The 16,246-nt window shown below is 52.9% G+C and overlaps 1 protein-coding gene across 3 annotated transcripts in view; it reads right to left on the bottom strand.

Moving 5' to 3' along the window:
- Wdr62 (WD repeat domain 62) overlaps window positions 1-16,246 on the bottom strand; it is a 104,675-nt gene that overhangs the window by 87,908 nt on the left and 521 nt on the right. The window contains exon 1 of one of the 3 annotated variants that reach the window (XM_031971387.2): window positions 15,964-16,179. The exons of the other annotated variants lie outside the window; for them this stretch is intronic. The gene's annotated coding sequence lies outside the window, so the exon portion shown is untranslated. Of the gene's footprint in view, window positions 1-15,963; window positions 16,180-16,246 lie in introns of those variants that run through there. 3 annotated transcript variants of the gene reach the window in all.

Below are 16,246 nucleotides of genomic sequence, written 5' to 3'. Positions count from 1 at the left end.
AAATTCGAGGAGACCGGAGGAGAGAGGCATTGTTGGATTCTCTCGCGACCATTAATTGATACTTATCTTCGGACAAAGCCGCGGCCAACGAGCCCACTCGCGGCGACCGTGCCGCAATTATTTCCAGTCGATTATACCTAATTATCGAACTCGAGAGCCCACTCGAGTTACGCGCGCGCGCGCCGCGGAGTTTTTGCTGCGCTCGGGCCCGCCGCGGAGTTATTTCCGAGCCGATCTCCGGCCGCGAACTTCGCGTCTTACGGCACGAATCCACAAACACACCGGATTACGGCCGCGCGGTGTTTCGAGAGTTTCGTCGCTGTCGGACGCGCTCCTCGCCAATCGATAACATTCGCGATGGCTGCGTACCGTTCCTTCGATTCGTCGAGACGATGTCCAGCGAACCGTGCAACTGTACGCTGCCGTTGACGTGCGCCGGATACTTTGAACTTCGTAAACTAACCCAGACTTAGACGGGTCGACGCGAGACCGACGCGTTTCCACGCGCGGATTGTTTGGAGAAGCGAGGCTCGATGTTCCACGCTAGGTTTAGGGAGCACGTCAGCCGACATTGGATTTCGTAAACATTACTCGGTGAACTTCGATCGGGGTCGACGCAATTACAGGGGTATATCCGTGGCATTGCAGCAGGGAGACAACAGCGAAAACGATTGCCGGAGGAATCATGAAGCGCAGAGTTAGATCAGCTAATTGTTCGTCCCCTTGGCTATTAGCCTCCTGGAAACTCCATACAATTCAGGAAGCAACGAAGCCAACGAAGTCTGCTCAGACCGTAACTCTTCCAGCGGTCTGTTTAAGCGAGCAAGAAGCGAGATGCGAGCGCAGCGACGAAATCCATTGCCCCAGCGCGCGCGGCGCTGCCGGCAGCGTAGACTTTCCCGCAGCGGGAAGCAATTTCAGCCGTTTTCGCGTACAAAAGCGATCGCTAACGGGTCTCCCGCGCGAGCCCCGAGAAAGTCGGCTCGTTTGTTCCGGCGCAGAGCAAACAGGGTGGTTTCCCGCGACTCGGCGGCCGATCTTTATCGAGCAAGAAAAGTGTTTCCCGGCGGCATCGCGGGGGATTATTACGCAAGCGCGTCAAGGTGCACCACGAGGAATCGAGCGGCGGTTCGAAGGGTCGGCTGACGCGATTGAAACGCGGCGAGCCGTTCGAGCGAGCCACGCTTTTTTCTCCCCGCGCGCGGTCGGACCCTTTCGGCGAAAGTCGAGGAATATTTTACAAACGTTGCTCGCCGGTGCGACGCCGACCGGGAACCCGAGTACCTTCGAAATCCGTTTAAAAAGCTTTCGTATTCTTGGGGTGAGCGCCGCGCGTGACCACGCGTCGGCCGTGAAACACGATTTCACGGAGCTGGCTGACTAAACAAAGACGCTGCGCTCTATCGTCGAAATCTCGATTTTCCCCGCGCGACGTGGGAAACGTGCAGGCTGACGCGCACGTCGCCGCAGACGAAACACGCCGCCTTTCCCCCCGCGCTTCGACATCCTCGCGACGGAACCCTCACGGAACGTGTTAGGTCGGCCCGTAAGTAATGCTCGATTTAACGACTCCAACGTTCAAGTTCTACGAAGCAATTGCTACGAACAGCTCGCTTCGAAACTGATCTAACGAACGTCACTCGACGACTATCCATACCAAAAATAAAAGACACTAGTCGTCCGAACGGCTTCACGAGGTTTCAGCTCGTTTATGTAAACGGAGGCTCTCGGCCTGAATCGACTAACGGTTCTGACTACCGATCGCAGGCAGTAACTGGGAAAACACGTTGGGTCTTAAGAGAGCATAGCTAAAATGGGCAGGTACGAGGTAAAAATAGGTAAAAGTGCCGGGTAAAAATCTGTTAATCAGTTGTCGACGTAGGGTCTGAACCTAAGTTTACTATCGCGTCGTAACAGGAAATGCGTCCCGAGCGAGGAGCGGAGAATACGAAGTAACGCGGGCCGTAAGAAAAATCATCCGCGCGCCCTCGCGGCCCGGTTTCCTCGTCGAATGAATCTCCGGCGCTTCTAGGGTCGCGGGAGGGCGATAAGATCTGGTGCGCCTCGCAGCCGGGACGACCAGGAAACCATAATAAAAGCGTAAACGGTAATAAGGTGGCTGGGGAGCGCAGCATCGGGCTCGCCGGGAGAAGGAAAGCAGTCACAGGTATCGAACGTGCACGGACCGACGGGCAGACAGACAGACGAAACGCAGGTTGCGACGGGGTCGAGGGAGAGACGTAGGCATGGCAACCACCATCCATCCTATCCCGTCCACCGTAGGCCCACAGCATCCCCCTGAAGAGTGATACGCGCCACTGAGTTTACACTGTATCAAGCGTACAGGAAATCCGACACGGGCCTAGCTAAAAATAGGGAGCGCCGGTTTATACGTGCCGCCCGGCCGCCTGTACACACCTAGCCGCCGAGGAGAAGAGCCGTTAACGCGATTCCGCGATTCCTGGCCTTTTCGTGCGGCGTCGTTTGACCCGCGGGAGACGCGCGCGTTAACGACAACCGGGATGTTTCACCCTTTGCACCCGGCAGGCGACCGTCGGCCGACGCACGCACGGCTCCGCGCGATGCTTGATAGGGGAAACTTGTTTAATGTATTAAGAGGCGAGGCATCGAAACATGGTGAACGCACGATGCTTCACAGAGCCCTTTGCACTCGAGGTCGCTGTTCGCTTTAACCCTTCGATATGTACTAAATCTTCGGCAGATCAAGATAAATTCTACATCGATTGCTTGAGGAATAGATAGAAATGAAATTGCGTGCTGATCTGTTCGAGTAATTCGATCGTTTGCGACTTAGTCCTATAGATATGGACATTTCATCTCGCCGGAATGTCGACAGTCGTTTGCGGGGGGTTAAGGTAGCGGAACTATAAAATTCGACGATGAACGTCTATTTTCTGTAATGTCGTTGGACGATGAAACATTGACGTAAAGTATCTTTTTTATACAGTTGAAATTAGATGAGTGTAGGGGAGAATGTTCGAATGCAACGGGTTCAAGCATCGCAGTGCGATCTTTGAACCCCTGCAAGTTCACAGTAAAAAGTGGCACAATGTTCCGCCTCGGCTGAACGCGAGGCGCGCAGGAAGCGAGTCCACTTAGTCGTTCCCAAAAATTTCCGTCAAAGTGTTGACCCGTCGCGTTGCACGGGGCTGAGTCGAAGCCGAGCCGAGCGAGCTGAACGCTTTACGAGCGCAGTTGTCCACGGTTATTCACCTCGGGAGAGGAAGACTCGCGCGCGGCACACGCGCTCCTTCTTCTCCTCTCTTCCCTTCGTATCAGCTTTCACGATATATCGGAATCTCGTCTGTTTTTCCAGCGGACGCTTACCGACAATTTACGCGCGGCCGACATTCTGCGAGGATTCGGATTAAAAATAATGCAACGGGACCCGCGCGATACGCGCTCCGCGGTATTTACGAGCCGGCGGGGAAGCAATTGCGAGCGAACGCGGCTTCGAGGGAAATACGATCGAGCGCTGCTGGATTTTAACGATAGAACTACCGACCACTTAAACCGACATCTGAATTTTTCCTTCTGGAAACTATAAGCGTGCGTTCGTTAGGACTTTAACTGAGTTACACTGAAGTTCGGGTATTACCGAATCAACGGCTACATTTCTTAAAGAAGCATCTGTGTTTTTGTAGCAATTGTAAAAGTAGACATCGGGAACGATGACCGTCGACTCGGAATTACGCGAAACGATTGCCGAATGAAAACGATCGATCGTTTAACCGGGGAATTCAGTTTGACAAATCTGTCGCTTCGAGCGGACTTGTATAATAGCAGACGGCGATTGTCCAGCTGTCGGTCGTGAAGGATTAAGTAACCGATTCCCGGTTCCAGCCGCGTTATCCAACGACGCTTTCAATTAGCCGCCGGTAAAGCGTGGATTCGGAGGAATTCTCCGGCGAAAAATAAAAGTGTCCGCGTTTCAATCGAACGGCGCGCGAAATAAAAAGTGATTTACAGCCGCGGCTGATATAAGCGCAAGAACGCGGCGCGCAGATTTATGGTTCGACGTTCGAATGTCGCGGCTGAAACTTTTATTCGTCGAACCGGACGCGAATGAAAAACCCGAGGCAGATATATCGCGAAAGAATCCGTCGGGCGGGATCGGGAAATATTCGAACTCGCGGAACGAGAAACGCAGTTAACTCGGTCATCGCGGCGAGTTCGCGCGATCGAGTTTCGAGTTTGAATTTCAGCGATGATGTTCCGTGTTCGAAGCACCTATATTCGCTGTGTGTAAACAGCGGTTAGAGTGCAGTCTTCGCTCGCAGGCGCGACGGACGGACAGCAAGAGAGAGAGAGAGAGAAAGTCGATGCAACTCCATTCGGTATCGAATGGTAATTAAATCGATCGAAGAGCAACAAACGCTCAATTTGGTTAATAGAAATGAAATTGCAGGCTGTCCCGCTAATGACTACCTTCTGCGATGAGAATCCGCGCGTCGCGTTACGCGAGCGACGCGAATTCGACGATTCCCCGTCAACGATTCACTCCGATCGCGAAAAGAAACAGAACGATCTACGAGCGACTCCTCGCGAGCTCGGTTTCTCTTCTCCCTAATCGAGCTAAGCTCGAACGCGCTTCCACGACTCCAGCGAACACTTTCGCCTCGCCTTCCGCGTGTTCCGCGGAGGAGAACCGGAAGACGGGACGGAGAAAGGGCGTAATTTCGAAACGAGAGGAACATTCTGCGCGTTCGCATCGTAAGTCGCGTCTGTCGCGTCGCGGGCGATTGTTCTTCCGCGCGAGACACGTCTGGCTGGCGGTTCTTCGGACATTGTGCGCGGGTAAATCAGCGTCGAGCGTAAACAAGCCTGCCAGTTAGTCGTGCCGATGTTTCGCGCGGCGCTTCCGTTCTATTTTAGAGAGGAGACTGAGCAACGTGTCGCGAGCAAACGAGCAGTTTTCCTACGATTGAAGCGGAACGAGCGTTGTTTATTCCTGGTTGCGTCTTCCTCTTGCCGAACGCTCGAGCAGAAGGAAAGATCTCGGGCAGAACTTTCAATTTCGTTCGATCCTTTGCGAAATCCGACGCGAGATAGCAGAACGCAACGAGTACGATTTTGAACGGAGGTTCGAGAAGCGTTGAATGAAATGGGATAAACGGTTGCGCAATAACGAACGAAATTGATATGCCGTCGGTCAAAGGAACCGTGTACGAATGCACGGAAGCTAACGGAACGAGCCAGCGCTCGCGGTACAGAAATTTTTGCATGTCGCTTCACGCATCGACGAGTCATCGCGCAATAAAAGAATCCTCGTGTGCTTTCCCGTTTCTTCCGGTCGAACGTCTCTCATTGTTTCAACCGGTGAAACACGCGTTTCGCGAAGATCCGTGCGCGCCCGGCCTTCTATTTCACCCGCGGCGCATCCATTCGACCTCTCCGCTCGCGAACAAAACGTTCTCCTTGATTGTGATACACCCGGATAGGAGACTTTTGTCCGAGGCACCGATGCCGAAGACGTATAAAGCCCTGCCCGGCCATTCTCCAGTCGGATATCTATTGTCGCGTCTCCTTATTATTCGTGGGAGGCAACGGTGACTCGTGGAAACTGCCAAGTAAACGCTACACTCCGGGATCGTTCGAAATTCTTCGTTTCCACTCGACGGAGAAGAAGCCATCGTAACGCTCGCATTAAGGGGTTCATTCGATTCTCCAAACGCGACTTTAAAATGACGAGCTCCAGGCGACACATAGGACAATCGTGGACGTTATTGCAAGAGTAATTCAGGTATCGCAAAGCAATAACGCGGATATTGAATCCTACGCGACTCGGTTGCTCGAAGTTGCGCAGATCTACGACTGAATGAATGGCAGTGGTCTGTAGCGATCGCATCGCTGGAGACGAAGGAAGCTAGCTACCTCGGGATGCCGGTCGAACACGAATAAAGGCAAGCAAAGACAAGCAAAGACGAGCAGAGACGAGCAAGGAAGAGACCGTACGGTTTCCATCTGCAAGCTAATTGGAAAGTTCGACGATTAATTCGACTGGTCCGCCGGTTTTCCTCCGCCCCGCGCGTCGGCCGCCCGGCAAACGCAATTTCTCCGCGCTAAAGGAGTTATAAAATCGAGGGGGTCGGAGGCGGAGGCAGAAACGGGGGAAATGGAATCGCGAGAGGGTTACGCCGCGCCGGAGGAACGAGGGGAAAAAGTTAAAACGGCGAGACCCGCCTTCTACGGGAATAAAGCGACTCTTCGCGAAACAGCGGGGCAGTCGCGGAATCGATATAAGGTGCTCGTCGTCGCGCGTTCCTTTTTCTCGGGTTTTTCATTCACGGTGACGCGCGCGCGGGTCGCGTGCACGCGTGCACGTGTGCGCCGCGGAATGCGCCGCGGAATGCGCCGCTGTATAAGGTCCAGCGCGTTTTCTAATTACGGAAAAGACGATCGACGGTCGCCGCGTCGATTCGCCATCGGTGCGAGATGAAAGCCGACGGAACGGTTTCTTCTGTCCTAGAATTCGGTTTCCCTTCGCGCTGGAATTGGTCTCGTTCGGCTGCTTTAACGCGAGACTCGCCGCGATCGTACGAGACGAGACGCGGCGTGGCGCGAGAAATTTCGAACGAAACTATTTCGAAGGACGAAAGGGAACGAGAGCTTCGAGCGATTCGCGCGACGCGGTGCAATTGCTTGATAGACGACAGCTTTCGTACCGTAGAGAATGGCTGAAAGATACCGACCACTTAAGCGATACGGACAACAATCGGCCTATCGATCTCAGACGGAACGCCTAGTCGCGCAGATAGACGGAAACGAAAGCGTCCGATTAGGCAACGGTTCATTGGCAAACTCATCGGCGAAACGGACAATGGGGATTTGTCTGTTCCCCAAAGTAGACGTCCGGATTCGGGTGAATTCCGGAAAGATGACACAGCTTCGAGGAAACTGGCGAAAGACGTTATCGGAACGAGCTTATCGACGGTTATCGGTTCCGAGCGACTCGCGGGGAGCTCATTAATTTTCGTAACGAGTGAGTGTGCCGTCGTTTCACCAGAGAAATGTGATTCATCGTTGTCAAGGTGTTGTAAGTTATCGCTATCGCGCAAGGTTCGCCTATTGTCCGAGCCGAGCGTTTAAGAATATCGTCGCGCGCCGCGAGCTCTCCTTTATTAAACCGAGCGGCCTAGTTTCCTTGCAGTTCGAATTACTATAAACCCGTTTATTCCCGTTAAAACGCGAACGTCCCGTCATCGAGCGAACCGTTGCGGCGACGCCGTCTCGCGGAACAGCTTCGTGACTCGCGTTTTCCAGAAATATCGGACGCGATGTCGATAGAATAACAGGAACGGAGAAAAATGCGCGCAAAGGCGCACCGACGGGACAAGCTCGTTAAAACGTAGAACGGCCGTGAAACTCGAAAGAAAGAGGAACGCTGAAACGTATCGACTTTTGCCCGTTACGAGCAGCCGCGTAAGGAAACCGCTCGAGGACCGTTCCCGAGGCGTTTCAGCGGCTCCAAGGTGGCTCGCGAGAGGAAAGCTCGAGGATTTCCCGAGCGGAATCCTCTCGGGAGTGGAAACTCGAGCGCGATTTAGCTGGGTGTTCCCAGAACACGAGTTCCCGGGCAGATATCGTCGATACGGGATCGATAGTAAAGTCTCTCGATATCGGTGTCCGTCTTATCGCCGCTAACGACGTTACGCGAGCACTCGTTCTCGTTGTTTGTTCATTAAAATCGATTCGTCTGGACACGTGTTTGCGAGCAAACTCGCGGGAAAACGCGCCGGAGACGAACGAGAACGATTTGCAATGGAAATTTCGAATCTCGTTCCAGAGGACGCGACTACGCGGCGAAAGCTGCGATATTTCCACCGAAAATACATTCTCCCCGGCGAGGATCGTAATAACGGTAACAAATTTATCCGCGGAAGCACCGGGACAAACAGTAACAACGAAGCTGAGGATAATGCGATGGGAGGAAAGAACAAAGGGAACGAGCGACGCAAAATATAATTCAAACGAAGCAAGAATGTTAGCTTCGCCGATGACGAAGGACTAGATCCGAGCGCACGCCGCGATTCGCGGGATTCTCGGAAAGGACGAACACGCGAATAACGTTCGATGGAACTGCCGTTGCGCCATAATACCGTAAAACGCGTATTATTTATAGAGCCGCAGAATGCAGAATGCAGAATGACTGCCTACATTGAAAACTGCATTCTAACCAACCTGCCCGCCGACGGCGACCCAGTTATGCATCGACGTACTCGAATTTCTACACGGAGACCTCCGGCCGCCTATCGATCAAATATTAGATCCCGAAACGGTCGCGACTTCGCTCGAACCCTCGCGGATCCTCCTCGGGAAAAATTGCGAACGAGCGGAGAGGAGATGTCATCCTGTCCAGGTGAATGTATGCACATTATTATCACCGGGCCGCGGATATTTATGGTAATTCGCGGATTTGAAAAACAAATTTCCGCGGAGCGACGTCGAGTGGAAACTCATTTGTCTCCGGGACCGGTATCCACGCGTTGCGAGCGCGAAAAATTCTGCGAACGTTCGATGCGCGAAGATCGGCCCACAAGCGTCCGCCGTTCTCACGGATTCGGCGATCGAATGCGCGCGAGACAAGCGAATCGAATGGATCCTTCCGGACGAGATGATCTTCGAAAGGTCTGGCGCGAGCTGGAAACGAGTCGGCTAATTCGCCGAGTATCGCGTTAATTTCTCGAAATTTCTCGTTTCCTCTCATCCGCGTATCTCATTCGATCGCGGGGCGTTCATTAGCGGCCGCCGTTCCGCCGGAACTCGGGAAAGCGAACGCTGAGAAGCAACGCGAGTTCGGATTTAGTTAATGGCCTGGGAAGCAGACGCGAGAATTGTCCCTCGAGCCGGTCGGATCGGGCGTGAACTCGAGCAAAATGCTCGGCCGGGGAGGACAGGGCGCGTTCGTCGGTGCACGCGTGCAACCGGAACTCCCGTCGAACGGTCCCGGATGCGATTACTTCGCGGGACACGGTTGCCTCGAAAGTTTCGCCGCGCCGGAGCTGTTACTTCGGACCTGATCAAACGAGCTCCCGTTGCAGCTGTTAAATCACTTCCAACGGCAGAGCCGTGCGCACGAGGTGTGCTCGTGCACCTGCGCTTAACGCGTTAATAATTGCGACGACGAGCCGAGATGCGACGCTTCGAACGCGAGAGAATCAACGGATATTCTAGAGGCGCTCTCGGTTGAGGACTCGAGTTTATCAATTTCAGACAACCGGCGAATTAAAAGCGCATCGAATCCGCGGCGTCTAATCGCGAACGCCGATGCAACAGTTCCCTTCGACTCGGGATCTCATTACTCGCTCGTTCGAGCGTTACGTAAAGGCGCCTGACGAGGAGCATCGTAAAAGTAATCCCGCGTAAAAAGTTCATTAACGTGGAACGTGACGATCGGAAAAAAAACACGCGATCACGTCCATTTTTACCTGTGAGTCGCGCGAGAGAAAAAGGCGCGTCCAACGGTCACGGTCCTTCCGCGAAGACGAGCGATTCGCGAGACATTCTCAGCGAGCGCTCCGATCAGTACGTAATTCTCTATTATCTAAGCATTCTATATCTAATTTGGCAGACTCTGCGGAAGGTTCTGTACTTTAGATAATCCTCGTCAGAAGGATTAAGCGGTTCCAGAGCGTCAGAATTTCACGTCCTTCCATTTCTCTCTCTCTCTCTTTCTCTTTGCGTCACTGTCGGCTGGCCGGCAGTTAACCGGAGAAATTAATTACACGGGCGCACCGGATGCAGTGAACGCGGTGGACGCAGCGCGACGATTAAGCCGCTATCGAGCCGCACGGGACACCGGGCCTCGGTTTTTCTGCTTCTTTTCGGCTAACCCAAATAAACATTATTCTCTCATGCCACCGGCTCGTCACACCGAAATAGTAACGGTGACGGTCTTGATCCGCGGACGACGATCGCGCCAATCATAGTTCGATGGTATTTAGGAGACCGCCTATTTACAGACCACTATTTTTATTTAAACGACTATCGCGACGTTTGCAAACCTTGCGCAGCCAGCGCAGCGTCGCGACGCGCTGTTCCGCCGAAGCGAATGCCCGGTTCGTCGCATCTGCCTCTCGCACCGAGAGCCATTTAATTGCACGCCGCCGAGATGGCCACCGTGGGCCCGCCGATGACCGACATTCAATTTTTTCAGGCTACCATCGATCGGCGACGTTCGAATTAATTAAGGCGGAAATTGTTTGGAAGGTTACAGGTGCGCCGGCGATGTCCGACGATCACGTTGCAACGGAAACTTCATCCGATCGGACGGAATTCGTTTTCCGATTACTATCGACAGAGACGTTTCATTCTGCATAATTCATTAAAGAGCGAGACAAACTCTGCGCTTACTCTACGTCTACGTTTACTCGCAAGCGTTGGAATGAACAATAGAGAAATAACATTCGATTCGAAAGAATTCAATTGTAGGATCGAGCGCGATGAAGGCCAAGAGTGGCGATGGAATTTCCCCTTTTCACGAAATCCTGACATCGCGCTTATACTTGTTAAATTCTCTCGAAATCTGCATCACGAGCCTGACACGATGCCGTAGGGCAAGGGATGGTTGGACACGCGTATGACAAACGCGAGTCGAGCAATCTCTTAAGGGATGGATAAGGATACGGGCGAAGAACGCGGATGAATACCAATGACGGGTGAACTCGTCTGCGACGAACGAAACCGGCTGCTGACTTCCCATCATCGGAACTGCCGTCGATTGATATTCCTATTGCGTGAGCAGGCGATCCGACTCGCTCCAACCAATGGGAACGATCGAGATTTATTGAAATTTTATTCCATTAGACCGAAGGTGAAACGGCGAACGTTGATAACGATTGCATCGACGTCCCGACTAAACAATTTCCTCCGGTGCCGCGTCGAGGGAAACAACGCGGTCCAAGCTGTCCCGACGTCGTTAGCGGCGGGAACAGGCCGAATTTTCGCTCGGAGATCTCGTCTATAATTAACAGCGATTCGATCGCCGGCCGCTGCTTCTGCGTTGGAACGGCGGGTAATTGCCGGTTTGCCCGTCGCTTATTTGCCTACGAATTTCGCGGAGTTCCGCGCGGCGCCGCGCCGCACCGCGCGCCGAGCAACGGTATAGTTCCTGCTATTGTTGAAAACGCGCCGCGTTCCCGCATCGATTCGACGCAGCGCTTCGTTTCGCGGACGAGTATCTGCGTCACGGCGACGACGGGTCACCGCCGCGGTTCCCATAAGCGTCCGTGCCGGAGGTAAGGGCGGCCGATCGGAAAATCGCGAGGAATCCGATGACGTCCAACGATCGAAAAGGAAGCGACTGATATCCATCCTCGATCGCCGGCCGACCTCCTAGCAGTCTAGACGAGCGGGCATTCCTCGAACCAATCGAATGCTATTAATCCCTCTCGCTACGAACGCGTCCACCGTGAAACGCGTTTCTCGTAGAAGAAACGCTGGAAACATTCGGAACGCGGCGCAGGCAGCAACGATTTCCCACGCTGCGGGACACGAAGGATTAAAGTGCCTTTAGGGCACGAAGGATCGACGGGGATCTTGGATTCCAGAGTGCGCCAGTCACCGGGCTACCCGTGAATCGATAGTTTCGAAACCAGTCGCCGATTCATCAGCTGTCGCCGCGTTAGAGTAACGCGAGGGTCCAACGGACGAAGATAAAATCGGCGCGCTTTCGGCAAATTATTCTCGTTACTCCGATTCCGAGCTGCAAAGCGTCCAGTCCGTACTCTCGGATTCCTGTACTCGCCCCGTTCTCTCTGATACAGTTCCGTATCGGGACAAAGGATAACCGAAACGAGGCTCGTTTATTTCCCCGCAGCCCAACAACGGTTTCGCGGTCCGCTGGCTGCGGGGGACAGGGCAAAAATCGTCGAAACACGACGAAACGGTTTCCATCGGGGAACGAGACACAGAGGGTCCGAATACGCGGAGAAAGAGTTGAAGGCGTCGGGACATTCCGGAACCCATTTTCCCATGCACGTGCGCGCAGATCCCGACGCGCTTGTGCCCATGCTCGACGTCCGAGCCCGTGTCGCTCGGCTCTTTCGTGATTGCGCAAAAATCATTTGCATGACAATGAAGCACGGCCGCGTGCCGGATAGTTTAGCTCGTCGGCCGAAACGAAAAAGGACGAACAACGCCTGAAAACCAGCCGAGAGCTGTGGGAAACCGAGCGCGAGATGAAACGCGCGACAACGCTCCGCTCGGTCGTCTATTATATTAACCTGGCAGATAAAAACCATAAACAACGGGTCGTTACGCGGAGCGGCGGTTCGACGCGTTCCCGTTCCGTGCAGCGCGCGGCGTGTGTCTCGGTCTTCGTTTTCGTGTTTCACAGCATCGTTCGTTGCCGCTCGGATGAATCATCGGTGATCGCCGGTATGCGTCGGGGGATTCACCGGAATTCCGATTAATCCGGCGATCCCGAATCTTGCCTCGAAATCCGGCCGTGGAAGACGGAAATGCCAGGAATTCGACGCGCTCTGTCGTCCCCTTATCTTTCGTCGACTGTTCGAGCGATTCCATTCGATCCGGAGTCATCGAGGAGCCGACCGATCGGCTGGAAACCCGTTGTCCTCGCGGGACGCGTTCACGGTACGGAAACAAAGACTCGGCACGCGGAGAAAACGTTCTGCATACTTTATCGCGGTCGTTTCTCGTTCGCGACGTCGTCCGCTATCTGCCAGAAAATCGATACAGAATTTGATTGGTCCCACGGATCAGAGCGCAACCCGTCGCCCCGACGCGGGGTCCTTGAGGAACAAAGGACCGGACCGATGACACGAATCTCGGCCGAGCGAATTCCACGCGGCGCGTTCCGCTATCAGCGGAGAACCGAGAAAGGTCCGCGATCGGGCCGTTTCTCTCGGATAATCTGCACGGCAGCGACGCGATCGCCGAGCTACCTGCCGGCGATCGAGCTCGGACGCGGCCGACGAGGCGACCTTCGCCGGACACGCGAATAAATCCCGACGTTTTAACGGCGGATTTTTCTGAATTGGAATTATCGCGATTTAAACTCGCAGCCCGAGCAGTCCTCTCGGCGCGTCGCTCACTTTGTTAGGTTCGCCTCGCCGGAGAGCAATAATCACGGGTACGCGACGTGTCGCTAATGACCGTCTTCGACACACGGATCGTTTTCTGAACTGGTTCAACGGGGAAACTAAATAAGAAAGGAGTTCGTTTGCGCCGATCGATCTACGACCGATAGACCCACGACTTTCTACGATCTTTCTTCGCTGGCTACGTTTTCTAGTCTCAACCGCCGATACGAAGCAATTAATGATAATAACGGTTCGATCGCAACAATCGGCTGTTACCGTACAAAGAAACAACACGAAAACTACAGAACCGACACCTGTGGACCATAGCTTCGCAATTACCGTTTTACACGATTGATACGATCGCAATTGCGATTCACGTTTTTTCCATTTGTAACTGTAATTCTCGCCGATTCGTTTGTAAAACAGTAATTACGGTTTACTTAGAAATCGAATCTGCCGTTCCAATTCGTTCAGCTTCCATTCAAACGCGTTTCAAAGGAAATACGAGCGTCTTCTCCGTAACTACCCCGTACGTTTCGTGGCCGATTCAAGGGTAAGACTTGTTTCCTCCGGAATTCGGCGCGTGGACCGTCGCGTACGAGCAGGTATTCGCGATTTCGAAGCGTTCGCGGCCACGCTAATTGCCCACGCGGCTTCGATAACGGCATCCGATTATTTCGTAACTATCGCGCCGCGAGCGTGATTGTTCTCGGCTCCAATGCTCGATCAAGATTGTCGCGAAAGCGCACGTACGCAACGGGGACCATTATCGCGCCGCGAAAGAACCGCGATCCAGCCTCGGAACGGGGAATCCGCGGAAGGATACGCGGGGGCCCGCGTGACCCCCATTAGGCACAATAGCCGGCGCAACTGTTCTTCTTCCTCGACCGGGGAAGCGAAAGTGAACGGCGGAATTCGCGGGAGAAACACGAGGGACGGATGCGCTGATTCCGCGATGGCCGCGCGGACAAGAATGGGCTCAGGCGCGCGGACACTTTTTATCCATTCTTTATTCAGAATCCTCGAATAAACGAGGTGCACACTTGTGCGCACGCTTCGACGCCGTATAGCCACAGAAATCAAATACTGCGTTCTCTTTCGTTCGTCCCGCTTTGTACCGATTCATCGGGTTTCCCATTTTCCCAAGCCACTCGCATGTGTAAGCGAAATATTCCGCGCATGACGAACGTCTCCTATCCCCGGCGCAGAATATTCCGCATATAACAATATAAACTGCCGATATACAGGCCAACCGTCGGTTGAACGCCGCTGATGTCTGAACACAAACTTAATGAATGATGCAAATAGGTTAAATCCTTGCGTAGTTTTATTTTCGAATTTTAAGCGTAATCGGATCAACGAATCGCGTGTTCCCGATGAATCACAGAGGCAAATAGGATCTTGGTCCACGGAGGCTCGGCGAGGCCCGACAATATGGCGGACGGCGTCTATTCGGAACGCTCGACCACTTCGCGAGGACCCTGGCTTTCTTGGAAGATCGAGCGGCGATTTAATGATGTTTTAGTAGAAATCTTTCGAGTACATGGTACTTTTTTTATGGAGATTCGGTCTCCCCGAGGCGAATATGCGCTCTCCTTTCGTAACTTCGGCCGCGAGACGCTGAAAGAAGCCGCGTCAACCGTTATCTCTTCTGTTGTTTAACAAGAAAGAATCACGATATGATTCCGTCGCTTCGAATAATCGATATCTCTCTTTCATTCCCAACATCGTTATCGCGACACCGAGGGAAGTCCAACTCCATTTATTTACAAACAGCGAGTGCATACGATGCAACGTGAACCCTTAACATTCGCGAGTCGTTTATAATTGCCTTTAACCCTTTGAACTCTGTAGACTCCAATACTGCGCCAGGAATAATATTAGATATTTTAATGAATCTTAAACTGACTTTTCTAAATTCTTTTATGATGACTTTTATAAAAATAGAAAAATGCAAATGCAGTACTCCAAGGGTTACAGTGCAGGATAATTTCGAAAAATTAAGGCTACATAGAATTCAATTCACAACGTGGTTTGTAAATTTCAACATAGCATCCATGTCATTTGCATCGCAATGAAAACGAATGCTATAGCAACCGAGAGAACGTGTTAAAGATTTCACAGAATCTGTACCTTTTCAATAATTGTAACAAAAGAAGTCAGGAATGGGTCATTTTGACCCGTCAGCTAGTTCTAGCGTTAAAATATACATCATAACCTATCCAATCAACATTCTCCCATTTCCGAGTCATCCATTTTCCCTCGCAAATGAAGACAACCGTAACAATGGCGGACATTTCGAAGATCTCGAGACGCGCGATCTCGAGACGTTGAAAAATTCATCGAAAAAATGTCACGAGACTCACCTCTATAGCCAATGAGACTCGAATAGCAGGTTCGCGAAGAAAAGGAGGACGGTTGGCCTCTAAATTCAGTTTGGCCGCCGGTGAAAAGGAATAGAGGGTGGCGTGGGCAACGGAGAGAGCAGGTCAAACCCGATTCCGTTGGGGATCGACCGGCAGGTAGTCGCTACCTTCCTCCGTTCTTTTGTTGGACGGACTTGACAGCGGAGCACGTGAACGATGAACGCGTCACGGCGAACGGGCGTCGGATTTCAACGTGGCGATGGGAAATCCTCGCGAGAGTCACTGCCAGACAATATTATCGAACCGATGCGAGACTCGAGCCGATCGCGAGCGGTTTAACTTCCGGATAATACACGCTACGGTGCACTCGAGCGCAGTTTTTCACTGAACCTTCGTCGAGCGAGCGTACACCCTATAGAAAAAGTTACCTTCGCACGCGGGGCTACGGTTCAATGGCAAAGTGCACGGTTAGCCGTACCGACTAGCCTACTAAACGACACCATCTTCTTTGTTCCGCGATATTTCCAACTTACGCGACTCCTTGCGCAGCATCTCCTCGCCTCCTAAGCGCCTCTCGCATCGCTGGATCAAATATGTCCGGTTGTTTACCTCCTCCCGAAAGGTGTTCGCGAACGATCCAACGCGGAACGACAGGTTCGCCGAGTCGTCCGTTAACGTCCGCGCATCATTCAATGGGAATTATCGTGCGACGGAACGGAACGGTGTGCGGGAACGTTAGACGAGGACTGCCAGTTACGAGCACGAACCGAGAATTCGAGCGTTGCCATTGGCTGATATTCAAAAACGGTTGACACT

The sequence above is a fragment of the Nomia melanderi genome, chromosome 5 (genome assembly GCF_051020985.1).
Source record: "Nomia melanderi isolate GNS246 chromosome 5, iyNomMela1, whole genome shotgun sequence".
Lineage (NCBI taxonomy): Eukaryota > Metazoa > Arthropoda > Insecta > Hymenoptera > Halictidae > Nomia > Nomia melanderi.
This window is presented reverse-complemented; position numbering and strand designations above follow the sequence as displayed.